A 15503-nucleotide genomic window follows, 5' to 3' on the forward strand; every position below is an offset into this window, starting at 1 on the left:
ACAAGTTAAGAGAAAACCAAGATGATGTGCTAGTCTGTTCATTTTATTCCTACATGCCGTCAAGGGTCCTTATATAGACTGTATCTGAAATACACACAAGCATTAAGAGATAGCCTAATAGTCACTGGCTCATTCCAGTCATTCCTTGAGTTGATTCATTTATGAGATGTAGGATCTTGGCAGGTTACTTAGAATCCCTTTGCTACCTTTTCTGCATTTTTAACAGTAGGGATAATGCTATTCCCCAATTTAGAGATTTGTTGTGAAGATTAATGTATGTGAAGGTTGTAGCACATTGTCCTTTTTTATTCAATGAAAGTGCTCAATAATTGTAAGCTGTTGCTCTTATTATTATATAATTAGTGTGGTGCTTATTATATAATTATTATATAATTGGAGTAGGCTTACACCTGTGACCTGTTTCTTTCTCAAAGGAAACTGTGCTGTTGTGTTATTTTACGCTTATCTAAGATTTCAGACTGGGTAGGCTCTGTAAGAACATGGTGTCTATGTACATGGAGATGGGAAATAAACATGAGTGTATCAATTTCAGCTGCAAGAAACAGAAGACCCAACTAAAAGTGGTTTAAACAATAAGGAAAATTTATTATGTCACATATCAAGAACTTTAAATAAAAGTAGGGTGGTACAGGGTTGGTTCCGAGACTGTCTTCTCTGTCTTCCTTAGAATGTCTGATATTCTCTCCAGCCTTACAAGATGGCTACAGCAGCTTCAAACAGCTTCTCGTAAGACTGTTCAAAGGTTGGATGAAAGACATCTCTTCCTTTTGTCTGAAGAGTGGAAAAAATCTAGAAGATGTTGGCTTGTGTCTCATTGGCCACAATTACATCACATGCCCCTAGAAGAAGTGGGGATGGAAGGCTGTTAAGGTACATGACACTGTCACATTGAGGATGGGAAGGAGGTATTGGAAGCAGCATTGAAAAGATTAATCAATCAGGAAATATTTACTGTATAACATCTAGTACAGAGAACTATTCTATGAATATTTAGGAAGTATTCACAGAAAATACAAAAAAGACAGCATTAAGAAGAAAATAAATGGTAATTTTTTATTGAAAAAAAGAAAAATACTAGCAAGGACATAAAATTAAAATAAGAAAAATATGTAAAGCTATAAAATAGTATTAGCACATTATTTATCTAAAAACAAATGTACCTACCTACCGTCAATCTATCTGTTTATTTTGCCTCCTCTTTATCCTTAATAACATTTCCCTCAAGGGAAATAATTCATTTTATTTTCAGTGTTAGCATATCACATGGTTTGAAGAAGTTCCTTTTTTGGTTGTTACCTGGATACCAACATTTTAAAAATAAATGGGGGAACCCTAGAGAAGTTATGCCATTTGCAATTCAAGAGGGAAATTAGAATGACAAACTAAGCTCTTAGCATGTATATATAATATTGTACTTAAATTCTTAGGCTTACTGACAAATGATAAGCATAAAAACATTTGCACAAACAAGAAGATATATTATACTTTAGTTCAAAGCCATCACAGAAGCTGAAAAATTCCTTCATGTATGCTTTTGAATTTTGAAAATATTGATGATTTATACATGCCGTGTATTGAATCAGAATGGTCATCAAGAGAGTAAGTAGTGAATATTTAATGGATTTGTGAACATTAGGCCTATTATTTTTAACTTGTTTCCATTATAGGTAAAAGGGAATATTGAAAAAAAATTTTGCGTGGTATTTTTTGCTGAAGACACCATGTTTTTAAAGGCTCTGAACTCATAAAACTTTTAAAGCTAATAGCAACCTTATAAATTATTTCATCTTGCCTCCTAATTTTACTAATGAGATCCGGGTAGAGGAGAGGTTAAATGACTTCAGCCTGCATTTGTACCTTTTTCACAAGCTTCTGCTGTTTTCTCCTCTAATGTATTAATGCCTTTCATTTCTTTCTCTTTTACTTTTAGAATACACGGTACTTTAAAACCTGAGTTTTGAGCAGACAAATAATATATTTTAGTTAAATATTAAACAATTGTGTCAGAAACAGAATCTGGAGAGATGGTTTATTTTTTAAGTCAGTTATATTCCCCACCCCAGCTTTATTAAGGTATAATTTGACAAATAAAAATGATATATGGTTTAAGATATATAATGTGATGATTATACATATACATTGTGAAATGATTACTGCAATTAAACTAACATATCATCTCACATAGTTATAGTTTATGTTGTTATTGTTTGTAGTGAGAACACTTAAGACCTCCTCCATTAGCAAATTTCAAGTATACAATATGGTATTATTCACTGTAGTTACCATGCTGTAAATTAGATCCCTAGAACTTACTGAACTTGTAACTTAAATTTTGTGCCTTTTGACCAACCTCCCCATTTCCTCCACCATCCCACCTTGCACAACCATCATTCTAACTCTGTATTTCTATAGTCTGACTTTTTTAGATTCTACATTTCAGTTGTGCTTCTAATTGTTCAAGTTTGGATCCTACTATCTAGGACATCACTTATCGGATAGCTGGATAATCGAAACAGCAGCCCCATTTCTCACAAGCACATTATCCTCAATGTTATCCAAAAGAATATTTAATAAAATAGAAGAATGACGGAACAGAAAATCAAAATGGTTCAAAGTCCCTTCCCCAAAGCTATATATAGTCCTTGCAGGGAGACTGGTCTGAATAAGGGCTTTTTATCTCTGATCCTCAGCTCTGCACTAAAATCTACTCCTTTTTCCAAACTAGAATGCCCTCAAGGGGACATGACCCAACACTACCTCCTGAACCTACCTCTGTTGGATCTATATTGCTTAAGTCATTATATATTTGACACATTTTTTAGGCTATTTTCATCTGGTCTCCTTGCTGTTCATGTCCATTTCCTCTGTTCGTAAAACCAACTAGCTATTTTTCCATTCAGAGATTTATTCCTTCCATAAGTATTAGATAAGTCTTTTGCATATTCTTGGCATCCTAATAAGCTATGGATATGCTGGTGAGCACAAAAGAAACAATTTTTTTTTTTCCTTACAGAACATGTAATCTAGTAGAGGAGACATACAATCGGATATCTAAACTTAATGTGCTCTGATCCAGATACTCTGATCCAGAAATTATAGAGTATGATGAAAGCACCTCATATAACTTCCAAAGGAAGTTTAAACTCTTAAACTGGACACTGAACACTGAATAAGAAGTTCACAGGGAAAATGGGCCAATTTCATTTTCACTGGTGTGTTTGGTAGTTCTTCCTTATTAGTTTTTCAACAAAATCATTCATAAAATACTTCTTTGGGAAATTTTGATATAACTCTTCTTTTCTAGAATTTATTTGCCACATCGAGTTCCAATTCCTGGAACTGAGTCTTAATATTGGAATTTAATTTCTGCTGTGACTCTGGTTTCTCAAAGAGCCACTCACCTCCTATCTTAGACTCACTCAGGGTACTATATAAATATGGAGATATCCACTACTAGACCTATGATTTAGGGAGTATGAGGAGGATACTTTCATAATCTCTAGGAGGATATATCAATAATCTCTGGAAGTAAGAGGAGAGGAAGAGAGCTAATCGAAATCTACATGCCTAACAAGTTCCTCTCGTATACACTAAAACCTGAGCCTTACTGTCTGCCATCATTGAGTATATATTCAAGATGTAACTAAAATCGTCCCCAATTTTCTTCTATTTTTTTCTTCTAATTTTCTTCTAATTCTTCTAATCTCAAAATGAAATTATGCGTCTTTTCAAGGGAGAACCATGCATAGCTCTCCAAGTGCCAAAAACTCACCTTGACTATTTCCCATGATATTTCCAAAGGCACTATGTTGGTATGTAAACATTTCTTGGGACTAAAATGACACATGCCTAGGGCAATCACCAGTTATTGTGGCCCTCTTCCATGGTAGAAGTAGAAATTAGAAAGGCCAGTTTCCAAAATTCCTGCTTAGCCTATCTAGAGTTGTATGTTTTTATCTGGGGAAACAATATCACAGTTACTGTAAGTGACTAGTCTCTGGCCAGTTCAGAAAATTGGGGCAAAGTCTTTCAAAGTGTCCTTGAGTTTTTGACCCAAGATCCAGTGTTTACCAACTAAATCATTTTGGTGCCAAGTATATTATGTAAGAGTATTGTATTAGTTAGAATAAGAGTAACCTGCCGCCAAAACAAAACAAAACAAAAACCTAAGAATTATTCAGTGGCTTATGGAATTTTCAAGTTCATTTCTCTCTCGTGTTAATAGTCTAAGATGAATGGGCCAAGTTGGAAGGTGGCTTTACTCCACATGGTTTTTAAGTGACTAAAGTTCTCTTGATTGTGTACTCCTCCATTCTCTAGGACATGCTACCTGTCTCCATGATAAATCAGTTTGCTGTAAGTTCCAGTTAGTGGGAAGGAGAATGGGAGCATAAAGAAAGTCCACAAAATGGTAGTCCACATCACTTCTATTAGTAGTCTGCAGGAGGAAACGTTGGCCTGTGGTCGTACACATAACTGAGACTAGAACTCATAAGTATAATCTCTGAGTGGCTACATTCCCAGCTCAATGTATTACTCTGGAAAAGGAGAATATCAGATATTGGTGTACAACTAAAATCTTCATAACAGTACTTTAGAAACGCAAACTGGAAGTATTGCTTTTTTCCATAAAAGAAATAATTAACCCTCCCCAAAATGTATTTTTTTATGAGCGTAGGACTTTATTAGTTTAATAAGAACTGAGGCATATCCCTTTTTTGAAAATACATCTGTGCTCTTTCTACTGTTACTTAACAAACCACCCAAAACTTAGTGCCTTAAAAAACAGGATCAGCAAACTTTTTCTATAAAGGGGAAGATAGATAGGAAATATTTTAGGCTTTGTAGGCCATACAGTTTCTGTTGCAGCTACTCAACTCTTTCATTATAGTGTGAAAGAGGAGACAGTACATAAGCAAATGAGTTTGGCCATGTCCCAGTAAAATTTGATTTTCAAAAATATGTGATGTTCTGAATTTGGCCCTTAGTCTGTAGATTGGCAGACCCCTGACTTAAAACAACAACTATTCCATTTTTGCTTATAATTTTGTGGGATAATAAGTTGGTTGTCCAGTTAGCAGATAGGTCATCCAAGGCTGAAACATCTAGAATGGGCTTGTTCATGTGTCTGGTGTTTGGCAGCTTGGTTGGTCTAGTTGTCCTTAGCTAGTAGAGCTTATTCTACCCCATGTGGTCTCATTCTCCAGAAAGCTAGTTCAAGCTGTTCATAGTGGTCTCAGGGCAGCAAAAACAGCAAACCCTAATGTGCAAATGCTTTTCAAACCTCTGCTTTCATCATCTTTGCTTTGACCAAAGCAAGCCACTTGGCACAGCCTACACTGAAAGAGTAGAAAAACTGTAGCTCACCTATGGTGAGAGGAAAAGCAAAGTCATACTGCAAAGGTATATATATATACAGAGATAGGACAAATTATTTTAGTCATCTTTGCAAAAAAAAAAAAAAAAAACTACCATGTCTTTGGAATAAGAGAGGATATTAGAATTCAGTTCAATTTAAGTTGTTTTTTTCCTACTACAAAATAGTTAAAATGAATTTTAAAATACCTTAAAGACATGCTTTGTGAAGTATAGTAGAAAATGTATATGTATAACTTGTTTTAAAATTTTATAGGAGTGCCTGACTAGCTTAGTCAGTGGAACATGCAACTCTTGTTCTCAAATCATGAATTCAAGACCTATGCTGGGCATGGAGCCAGCTCAAAAATATGTAAATAAATAAATAATAAAAATTAAAATTGTCTAAAGAATTATATTCCAAGGACAGAGAAATGAAACAACAATCGTAAGAATAAATAATCCACATCAAAGAATATCTAGATGAGAGAACTATTAACAAAGGCAACTAAGCAGGGTTATCTCTAGACTGGTTCATCCTTTCTTAGATTCCTTATTTCCTGCAGTGCCTGCCTTTAAAGTTTCAAGGCATACATACTGCCTGTCATCTTGATAGATACAGTGGCCTCTGGCTCAGAATTTTGTTTGAGCTTTCTAAACAGTGGGGTGTATAGCCAGAATCAGTCTTTGTATTAACTTATCAAGAAGGTTGAATAACTGAAGCCATGCATTTAATCTAATTCAGAGAACAGTGGGTTAAAACCCCAAAAGATGCCCTTCAGCTTTTATATATGAGTTACTATAGGAAATAGAAGTTTTCTAAACTCACCATATAGAAGAAATTACTATGCAAGTATTAGTAATTGTTTATCTTCTTTACAAAAATCTTATGTAAGGGAAACCATTTCATCTGTAAAGTCAGTAAAATAATTTCTACAAATCCTTCTCTCCTAGAATTTTAATGAACTCATTGAAATGCTTTCTAGTGTGTTGAAAAGGCAGAATTGTTCAATGTTCTGTATGATAAGCTGAATTAAATAACTAGAGTGCTACTGTTATTGATGCTTACTAGGTATCAAGCACCATATGAAATATATCATCCATTGAAAGGTCTGCAGAATTCTAAGAAGACCTGTCATATCTATTTTTTTTTTCTTTTTGGATGAAAAAAACCCTAAAGTTCAAGAAGGTTAGGAAATTCACTCAAGGTCCAGTGCTGTACTGGTATACCAGCACATGAGGAATAAGGACTATATCTATAGTGTTTGCCAGTTTGGGGGATATAAGTAATTTCAGTTTGACTGATTTTAAACTACCAGTTTGTGATGTCATTGAACATGATACTGGGAAGAGATGGAAAAGATACATATAATCAGGAGCCTGTAGGAGGTGCCTCTAGCATGCCACTGCCAAGAACAAAATCCTAATAAGCTGGAGAGCCAGAATCTCTGTTCCTGGTTGCCTACAAAAGTCCATTCTCTAAGCCATCAGATAATGGCTAATCGCCTGACAAATCACAAAAATCATAGATGTCAGTAACGTCTATAATGCCACAAACATAGATTCATCTCTGTTCCCTTTGAGAACCGAATGCAGGGACTATTCTCTCAGAATTTTTCAATAAGCATATTTGAGAGGACAAGAAAAGCTATGCTTCATCCCTCACCATTTACATTGGTCTTCCATTTCTATCCTAACCTTTCAGAATTTTTGCCAGTGTTGGATTTTATTCATATTCTGCTACTACTTTTTATCTTAAAATCTTTATTCTTGGCCCCCAACAAACTCCTTTGCTACTTCAGATGGCTTCTTCTTACTTTATTTTATTTTTATTTTCATAGTTCTTTTCTTCTTATCTTATGGCATAATTTTCACACTTCTGCTCTTTATTTCTTCAACATTCTGGCATTCCTTGTTTGAGGAAGTAACTAGATGGATAGAAGTCAAATTACCAAAATAAAGTGGGTTCATATTGTACAAATTATTTAAACTCTCTGTACCAGAGTATCATTATCTGTATATGAGCAGAATCATAACACTTACCTTGTTTTGCATGAGTGGTTAATCTATTTTTTAAAAAATAACTGTAGGAGAAACAAACATAGAGAGCCTGAGATGGGGATAGGAATGATGTCTTGAGAATGGGTGAGACCCAATATTATTTTATGTGATGAAAAACAATTTTCTGTCTGAAGGAAACACATCTTAAAAATTTGGAAACAATAGGGTGTGCTTGGGTAGCTCATTTGGCTAAGTGTCTAACTCTAGATTTCAGCTCAGGTCATGATCTCAAGGTCATGACATCAAGCCCTGCATCCAGCTCCACACTAGGTATGGAGCCAGCTTAAGAATCTCTCTCCCTCTCCTCTCCCCTCATGCTTGTGCTCTCTCTCTCTCTCTCAAAAAAAAAAAAAAAAAAGTTGGGAATGATAGAACTTTTGAAAGTAATAGTTTTTTCAGAGTATGAAATGAAATTGTATTGGGGTATTTTATTCACATAACAGATTTTATACTAATACCAAAGATTGAAAAAATAACAAATGAGAAAATTTATTTTCCCAAGTAATCTTATATGTATTGAGCTTTCAAAGAGTAAAAAAAAAAAAAAAAAAAAAAAAAAAAAAAAAAAAAAACAATTTTGCAAATTGGTATAAATTTATATCTGATTGAGAAGAGGAAATTTATGAAAGCATACCTGTGGTGATAGATCAATGCATATTTGTACTATGAGTTTTAAAACTCATCAGAATTTTCATTATTTCTCCAAATGGTTGAATTGAAGTAAATATATACCCAGCAAAATTGTTCTCATATACTTCTGTAGAAAAATAAAAGTAAAAATTAAGTTTATTTTTCTTTTCATAAATATGAACCCCAATGTATATTTTCTTCCTATATATGCTTTGAAAGAAATAACTTAAAATAAATAATTCTCACTGTCAAGAAGTAAAACAAAAATCTTACCTTCTGTTTGATGTATTATTCTTGTGTCTCTCTGGCAAAATTCAGTGACATCTTGACTTTCTGTTGAAGTTATTATTTTTATTATGTAGCATATCCTAGGATCTTGAAGAGTTGTATAGAATGGCAAATAAGGAATTATATATATATTATTTTTTTGGGCCTGATACATTTTCTTCAAGGGCATTCAATCAAATGAAAGTAAATAGATAAGAAACAGAGCTAACTTAGATGACTGAGGTTCAAATGAAGTAAAATTGGCAGTAGGAAAAACATTGAATTCAATCAGGAAATAAAGCCATGAATTAATTTGACTTTAAGTAACAGTTAATTATAATTAAATTTCAAACGTAATTTGTAAATCATATATCAGACCATTAAATGGAACATGCAACAAAGTTTAAAGTTTGTATCTTTTTTTAATTTAGATTTCCTTCCTCAACTCCTACTCTAACATTGCTGTTATACCATGGGAAGCCAAGTTTGATAGTAAAAATAGCAGATAGTTTAAGACTCTAATGATATCAGAGCTAGAAGGGAATTCTGGGGAGAAGAATCAATGACTTAAAGTTTAACCAGTATCTTTCCAATAAATGGAACATACTGATGGCATATACATTGCTTCAACAATAAGAAAATAAGTCTATTGAACATAATACCTCTGTTCTTTCCAAAGCCAAATGATTCTCTTTACTATTCCAGTGGCTTTGCTTGTTTAATTTCATCACTTAGCAGACAGGATGTGCAACTTGCAATAACATAGTCATATTGGCATTTCTCCCCCTACCTACAATGAAGGAACTTGAATTTTCCCTCCGTATAACATTTTACAGTATAGACTTACATGTTGTTTCTCTTCAAATTTTGGTATTACCATAAGGTGTGAGTTTCACTTACTAAAACATAATTGAGAGCTTTAACTTTATTCAGGGAAAAATATGGGGGGAGGTCAGTTTATCCATAAAATTTTAGTAAGTCTGATTTTACTCATATTCTGGGTTAGATTTTTACTGACCAGTGAAATAAAGTAACATTTTAAAAGCTTATGATTATGATTTAAAAGTTATAATGTATTTTATCTGTAAAAAAACATCTCACTGATGAATGTTAAATATAAACATAATCTAGTTTAAACAGATTGGAAAGCAGAAGTAGTGAGAAAGCTAAATAAATAATAAATAAAGAGGAGTCGGGATTAGTCACAAAGTGCAAATGAAAGCTCTAATAATGACAAAGTTGTGAACAAAACATTTAAAGAAAATGTAAGACATATATTAGATTTCTAAATTTCTATTCCCTCATAATTTTTCTGGGCTTCGTTGCATTATTCGATTATGTAATCTAGACTAATGAGTATAAAGCATCCTGAACTTATAAGGAATGCTACCAAAATTATCCTGCAAAATAAACATTGATTTTGTAGATCCTTAATATCACCACTCTATTGTTAAAATTTTATATTTAATGGATTTAATCCTTCAATGCAGACTACTAGAATTCTTCAAACCTTTACTTATTTATAGAAACAAACCATTTCATTATTATACCTTACTTTTTGTCTTGAACATTTTATTTTTATATTCTAATTTCTAGCGAACAGTGGAAGGTATTTAAATTGACCACTTTTATGGAATACATGGTTTTTCATGAGCAATGCAAATAAATACATTAATTGCTTATCATACTTATATCTGACAGATGGGTCCCCAGGCACAGAGCCTAACCTTTTATTTTGACACCTGCCACATTTTGCCAGCCCTGACCCTTTTTCTTTGCCAGAGTGTTGTGCTGTTCACCATGGTTGCACTAATCTCCAGCTTTTAAAAGGCATAATATTGGAACCCTTCTGAGAATCACTGTTATCAATCAGCTGATACTACAACATGAAATATTTCAGAGATCCATCCAACATACCTTCTCTCCTGTGATTCAAACACATTTTCTCTTATTTTTGTGACCTACTGGCTCAATACGATTACACAGGGCTTGTTTAATCTAAGACCCCATATTGTTAACCTCTGACATAAACCATTCAATTTAAAATCTGAAATATACTGGAGAATAATAAAAGAAGTTATGCTTCCATTTTTATACTAAAAGATACTTCTTTACTACAAACCAGGTATGTTATAATATAACTAAAGAGATAAAAATAATCTGAACATGTTCATTAAAAAAAGCATCAGGGCAGTAAAACACGTTTTGAGAATCACTGTGCACTCAATCTCAAACCTGCACCTTTATTTCTGGGAGGATTCCAGAAACCACTAACACATAATATGTATCTGGATTCAAACAGACTGAAAGCACATGTCTGGTCCATTAGATCAGCGGTCCTGGTTCTAAAAAGCTCTGCAAATTGAAGTCCATACAAAGAGCAGGTGAGCTAATGAAGTTTCTCCATGACTGAAGTAATTTGATAGAAGTTTGAAGGAATTCCCTCCATATAATTAACTATGGAAAATATTGTAATTAATATATTTCAGGATTATGTTGGAAACAATGAAACTGAGAAGTAGTTATGTAGGTAGGAAGGAGATGGATATTTGGTACCAGAGTTCCACCAGATCAGCCCAGTTTTGCTTACAAGTCTCACTGCAGACTGAAAATCAGTTAGAGATGTACGCACTACCAACTTGTCTTTCAAATGTGACATCTGTTGTTCCTGGCATAAGCTTATTAGGTATAATGGAAAAAGCTTTGGACTCCGTCTTCAATAAACTAAGTTTCGTGAATAATTCAGAGACCCATTTATGCCAGTTAGGATATATATGTACATTGCAAGAAGTATGGGATGTGTATCTTGGGACATTGAAAGAAAATGCTACTTAAAGCCTAGGACTATGGGATATTGGAGTTGAAAGGTAATTCCGGAGTTATGGCAGCTTTCTGTGCCTCAGCATCAGCAGTTTTTGAATCTTTCGTGAGCTGCTATTAATATGACTCAGCTATAGTTCCTATCTTCCCCTTTCTTTAGTGCCCCAATCCACCTTACAAAGCTTACTCAGAGTTTCTGCTAGCTTGTATTTTAAGCATGTACAAAACTTTGGACTGTCACAGAAAATCCTTTCTTTACTTATTAGACCTAAATACAGAGACAAAAAAAAAAAAAAAAAAAAAAAAAACTCCTGGGTCCAGCTCATCTTTTCAAGCCTGGCCAGAGTTCATAGCTTTCTAGCCAAGCATTTTTTTGGTCTCAGTCCAATCAGCTGTAAATGGTGGATGGCAGAGATCACTTCTGAGTCAACAGGGCCACTTAGGTGGCAGATGTTCTGGATGAGGATAATTCTCCTAGAAGGGGTATGTCATGATTGACAGAGACAATACTCAAAGTGTGGTCCAGAGACTGGAGATGGTCCGTGTGTTATTTGTTCTCCATCCAAAATGATAAGCACATTGAAGATAACCATTTCAAAACTTAAAGTTATTTGTTGAAGTCATTTGATGGCTGTTAAATCGAGTAGTTTTTTAAATGGATTTGTGTTTTGTATATTTTTTCAGAGAATTCATTTATACTATATTATTAAAAAATAATAGTTGGTGACAGAATGGGAGTGAGTGTCAAACTGATCTTTCACTAAACATAGTTTGAGTGGCACTGGATTAGAAGTCTCCTAGATCCTAGTTGTGGTGCCCCCCTGATTAATTCTAAGTAATAATGATCAAATCTTTACAGTTGAGTTATAATTCTCTGAATACCAGTTTTCTCCTAAACAAAACAAGGAGTATAATGTCTGTCACTAACCTTCCCAAGTTATTAAAAGTCATGAGATAATACAGGAGAGTGAATTTTGGGAAGTTCTCACAGGCTAATCAGAATTAAGTTACTATATTTTACTGTTGTTAAAGTATCTATATACAAGTATACACAATTATATACATACATATGTATACATTCACATATGATATATATACATACTTTCCCATATGAAATATAAGATACAATCATGTAGATTTTATTGTTTGTTTATGTTGTATATGTTATTTATGTCGTATTTGCTGGATTTTGCAAAAGACAATTAGACATCAAATCGATAAAGATTTACTCAGGAAGCACTCTGTTCTTAATAATTTTTCAATTTAGGAACCCCTGCTACTCGGTAGAGCATACAACACTTGATCTCGGAGTTTTAAGTTCAAGGCCCTTGTAAGGTGTAGGGATTTATTTAAAAATAAAGTAGTTTTAAAAATAATAATTTTACAATTTATTTTATTGGGTATAAAACATAAATGAAAATATTTAAGCAGTGAAACATTCTAAGAACTATGAGGAAGAAGGACATGTTTAATAAACAAATAATACAAATGTTAAAGACAAGATATTCAAAGGAAGGACAGAGGAATTCATGCTATGATGATCAGAAAATTTATAGAGCAGGTAGGATTTGTTCAGTATCTTGAAGAATGGATGAGATTTGAAAAGATGGAAAGGACAGACTCAGTTATCCTAGACAGAACAAAATGTTTAAGCAGAAGTATGGAGTCAAAACATCAATGTATATGTGTGTGAATATGTGTGGTAGTTTTCAGAAAATAAATGAAATTAGAGACAAAATAAAAGCCTTGAAAATTAAAACGTGTAATATACAATCTTATTTTTTTATAGTTTTCCCCCTCTAACACATGATATTAAATTATTAAAAGGGGACTCTTGAAGGGTTCCTGGGTAGCTCAATCAGTTAAACCTCTTGATTTCACTCAGGTCATGATATCCGTGTTGTGAGATCTAGCCCTGCATCAATTTCCATGCTAGGCATGGGACTTGCTTAAGATTCTCTCTCCCTCTACCCCTGTCCCTCCCCAACCTCACTCTCTCAACATTACTTAATCATTAATTAATTAATTAATTAATTAAAAAGAAAAAGGGGACTCGAATTAGAATTGCTTTTACATTAATATCATTTACTGTTAATGTTAAATGCAAATGTTATAAATGCAAAATAACAAAGAATTTTCTTCAAATAAAACACAATAAATTAAATGATAATTTATTTTAAATTTCATAAATAGTTCAAGTAATAAAAACACAATTATTAAAATATTATATACTTTCCTATGGACATTTGGCATCACAGTCTGATGTTAAGAACAAAACAAAACAAAAACTAAGTGGCAAGAAATCACTTCCTCTAAAGAGCACCTGTATAACCTAAGGAATTTTATTACTTTATGGTAGGCTCATAATAATTAAATTACAGAATATTACAGAGCATTGCATTAATCTGAATTATTTTACACATAGTGCCTCACTTAGAAAAGTCTACCTCATTGAATGCCGTTTTTTTAAGACATAACAACTATGATACTGTTAGAAATGTAATTTAGTGAGTTTATTGTGTTTCAGAATTCAGCTGAATGATCCTAATTTAAAGTATCAAGGTATTAGTAATTTTGTTTGTGAAACATTGTTTTATTTTTTATTCTGAGATTTTTACACTGGAAGAATAAAACCAATAATTTAATTGTTTAAGTTATACAAAAAGGATTAACCAAGAAAATGGTCTGCAATTTTCAAATGGTCATTGCCTATCATAATAACCTAATACATCATGGTGCTTCAAATTCATACTGCAGAAATAGTCCTACTCTGATGTCTTCTACATGAGACAGTATCAAAAGTGAAAGAGGTGACTGTATAAAAACCTGTAAGTACAGGGGTGCCTGGGTGGCTCAGTTGGTTAAGCATCACCTTTGACTAGGGTCATGATCCCAGGGTCCTAGGGTCAAGCCCCCTGTGTCAGGCTCCCTGCTCAGTGGGGAGTGTCTGCTTCTCCGTATCTCCTCCCTTCCCCTGCTCATGTTCTCTCTCTCTCTCTCTCTCTCTCTCAAGTAAGTAAATAAAATCTTTGTAAAAAGTCTTCAAGTACATAAAATAAAAGATGTTAAGATAAACTGGAATAGTTTTAAAAAGACTAATAGAAACTATACCTCATTTAATTTTAAAAACTACAATTCCTGAAAACAAAAAGGTAATAAAGGTTCTCAAATTACCAAACAAGAACTAGAATTATTTGAATATGAAAAAATCGGAGGAAAAATGTGTAGAAATAGCTTATAACTTCCCCTGCGCTTTTCCCCGACCAGGTAGATAAGGAAAGAGTTTATTGGTCAATTAGAAAAATTACAATAAAATGGATTGAATGAAGCTTTGTCTTTTAATATTAAAAATTTATAAAACCAAATAATATTATAATATTATTTTGCTTTCAGTTTGCCTTAAAAAATAAATTTTCTTCATTTTTTCTAGTATGGTGTTTATTTTAATAATATTTTACTTTTATTAATTGGATTTATAAATAATTTGTTAAAATGATGTTTAATATTTACATTAGGGGTTTTTTGCATTTCGCTTTGTAATGTGCTCGTAAATGTTAGTATTCAAAATGTACAGAATATTTAATTTTGACTTTTTTCATTATTTTTTAACAATGTGCAACCCATAGCAGCAGTCTTACATTTTATCTTACTATTAGTTGTCTGTCCAATTGAAGTTCAATATTAATTAAGCTATACTAGTTGATCTGATTCAAGGCCTCTATTAAGGAAAATGTGGCAAGAAGATCATGGTTCTCAAGTGAATTTTTTTAGTCAGCTATCTAGCTTCTCTGCTACTTTTATTCTTTTCACTTATAATCTCTCCCTTCCATAAATTCCTCTGCAAAGAAGCAATTAAACTTATTCCTACAATTAAAAAAAAAACCCTTATATAATATGAAGAAAAAGTTGTATTTTTCCTTTAAAGATTTGATTTTATCAAAGAATAGTCAGTATTCCTTGCTTTGCTGTTCATCACACATGTACTTCTAAATAACTTTCAGCTTGGTTTCCTGTGTCCAAATTTTTTGTGAGCAAGACTGGTTATTGAACTTAAGGCCTTGTCTCAGAATTAATTCTGAATCACCTTTTTTATATTAATCACTCTTACCTTAAAAATTATTTCTCTTGGGTTCCTTGATTCTCTTAACTCAGTTTTCTGACTCCTTATTTATTTATTTATTTATTTATGTCCTGGCATTCAGGGATTCCCTAAGGAGCAGCTTGCTTTCTTTCCTTTCCCAGCATTCTGTCAAATGTAGCTCTTACCTCCCCCTATGTCAATCTCTATGAGGCTTTCTCCCAAACCATTATCTCTTATTCCATGTGCCTGCTGGACATCAGCTTGACAC

At 33.1% G+C, this 15503-nt stretch overlaps 1 long non-coding RNA gene across 2 annotated transcripts; it reads right to left on the minus strand.

Moving 5' to 3' along the window:
- Positions 1–585: 585 nt before the first annotated feature.
- Positions 586–12269, minus strand: LOC101693742. Of its 2 annotated transcripts, XR_199409.3 has the most exons (3): positions 8341–12268; positions 8072–8194; positions 586–860 (listed from the first exon to the last, which is right to left on the minus strand). It is a non-coding gene; the product is annotated as an uncharacterized LOC101693742 (long non-coding RNA). The 2 variants fall into 2 exon arrangements; XR_006601831.1 differs by having other exon boundaries at positions 8072–12269.
- Positions 12270–15503: the final 3234 nt, after the last annotated feature.

Source organism: Mustela putorius, unplaced genomic scaffold (assembly GCF_011764305.1).
Source record: "Mustela putorius furo isolate JIRA1106 unplaced genomic scaffold, ASM1176430v1.1 tig00003853_pilon_pilon_pilon, whole genome shotgun sequence".
In the NCBI taxonomy this organism is placed as follows: domain Eukaryota; kingdom Metazoa; phylum Chordata; class Mammalia; order Carnivora; family Mustelidae; genus Mustela; species Mustela putorius.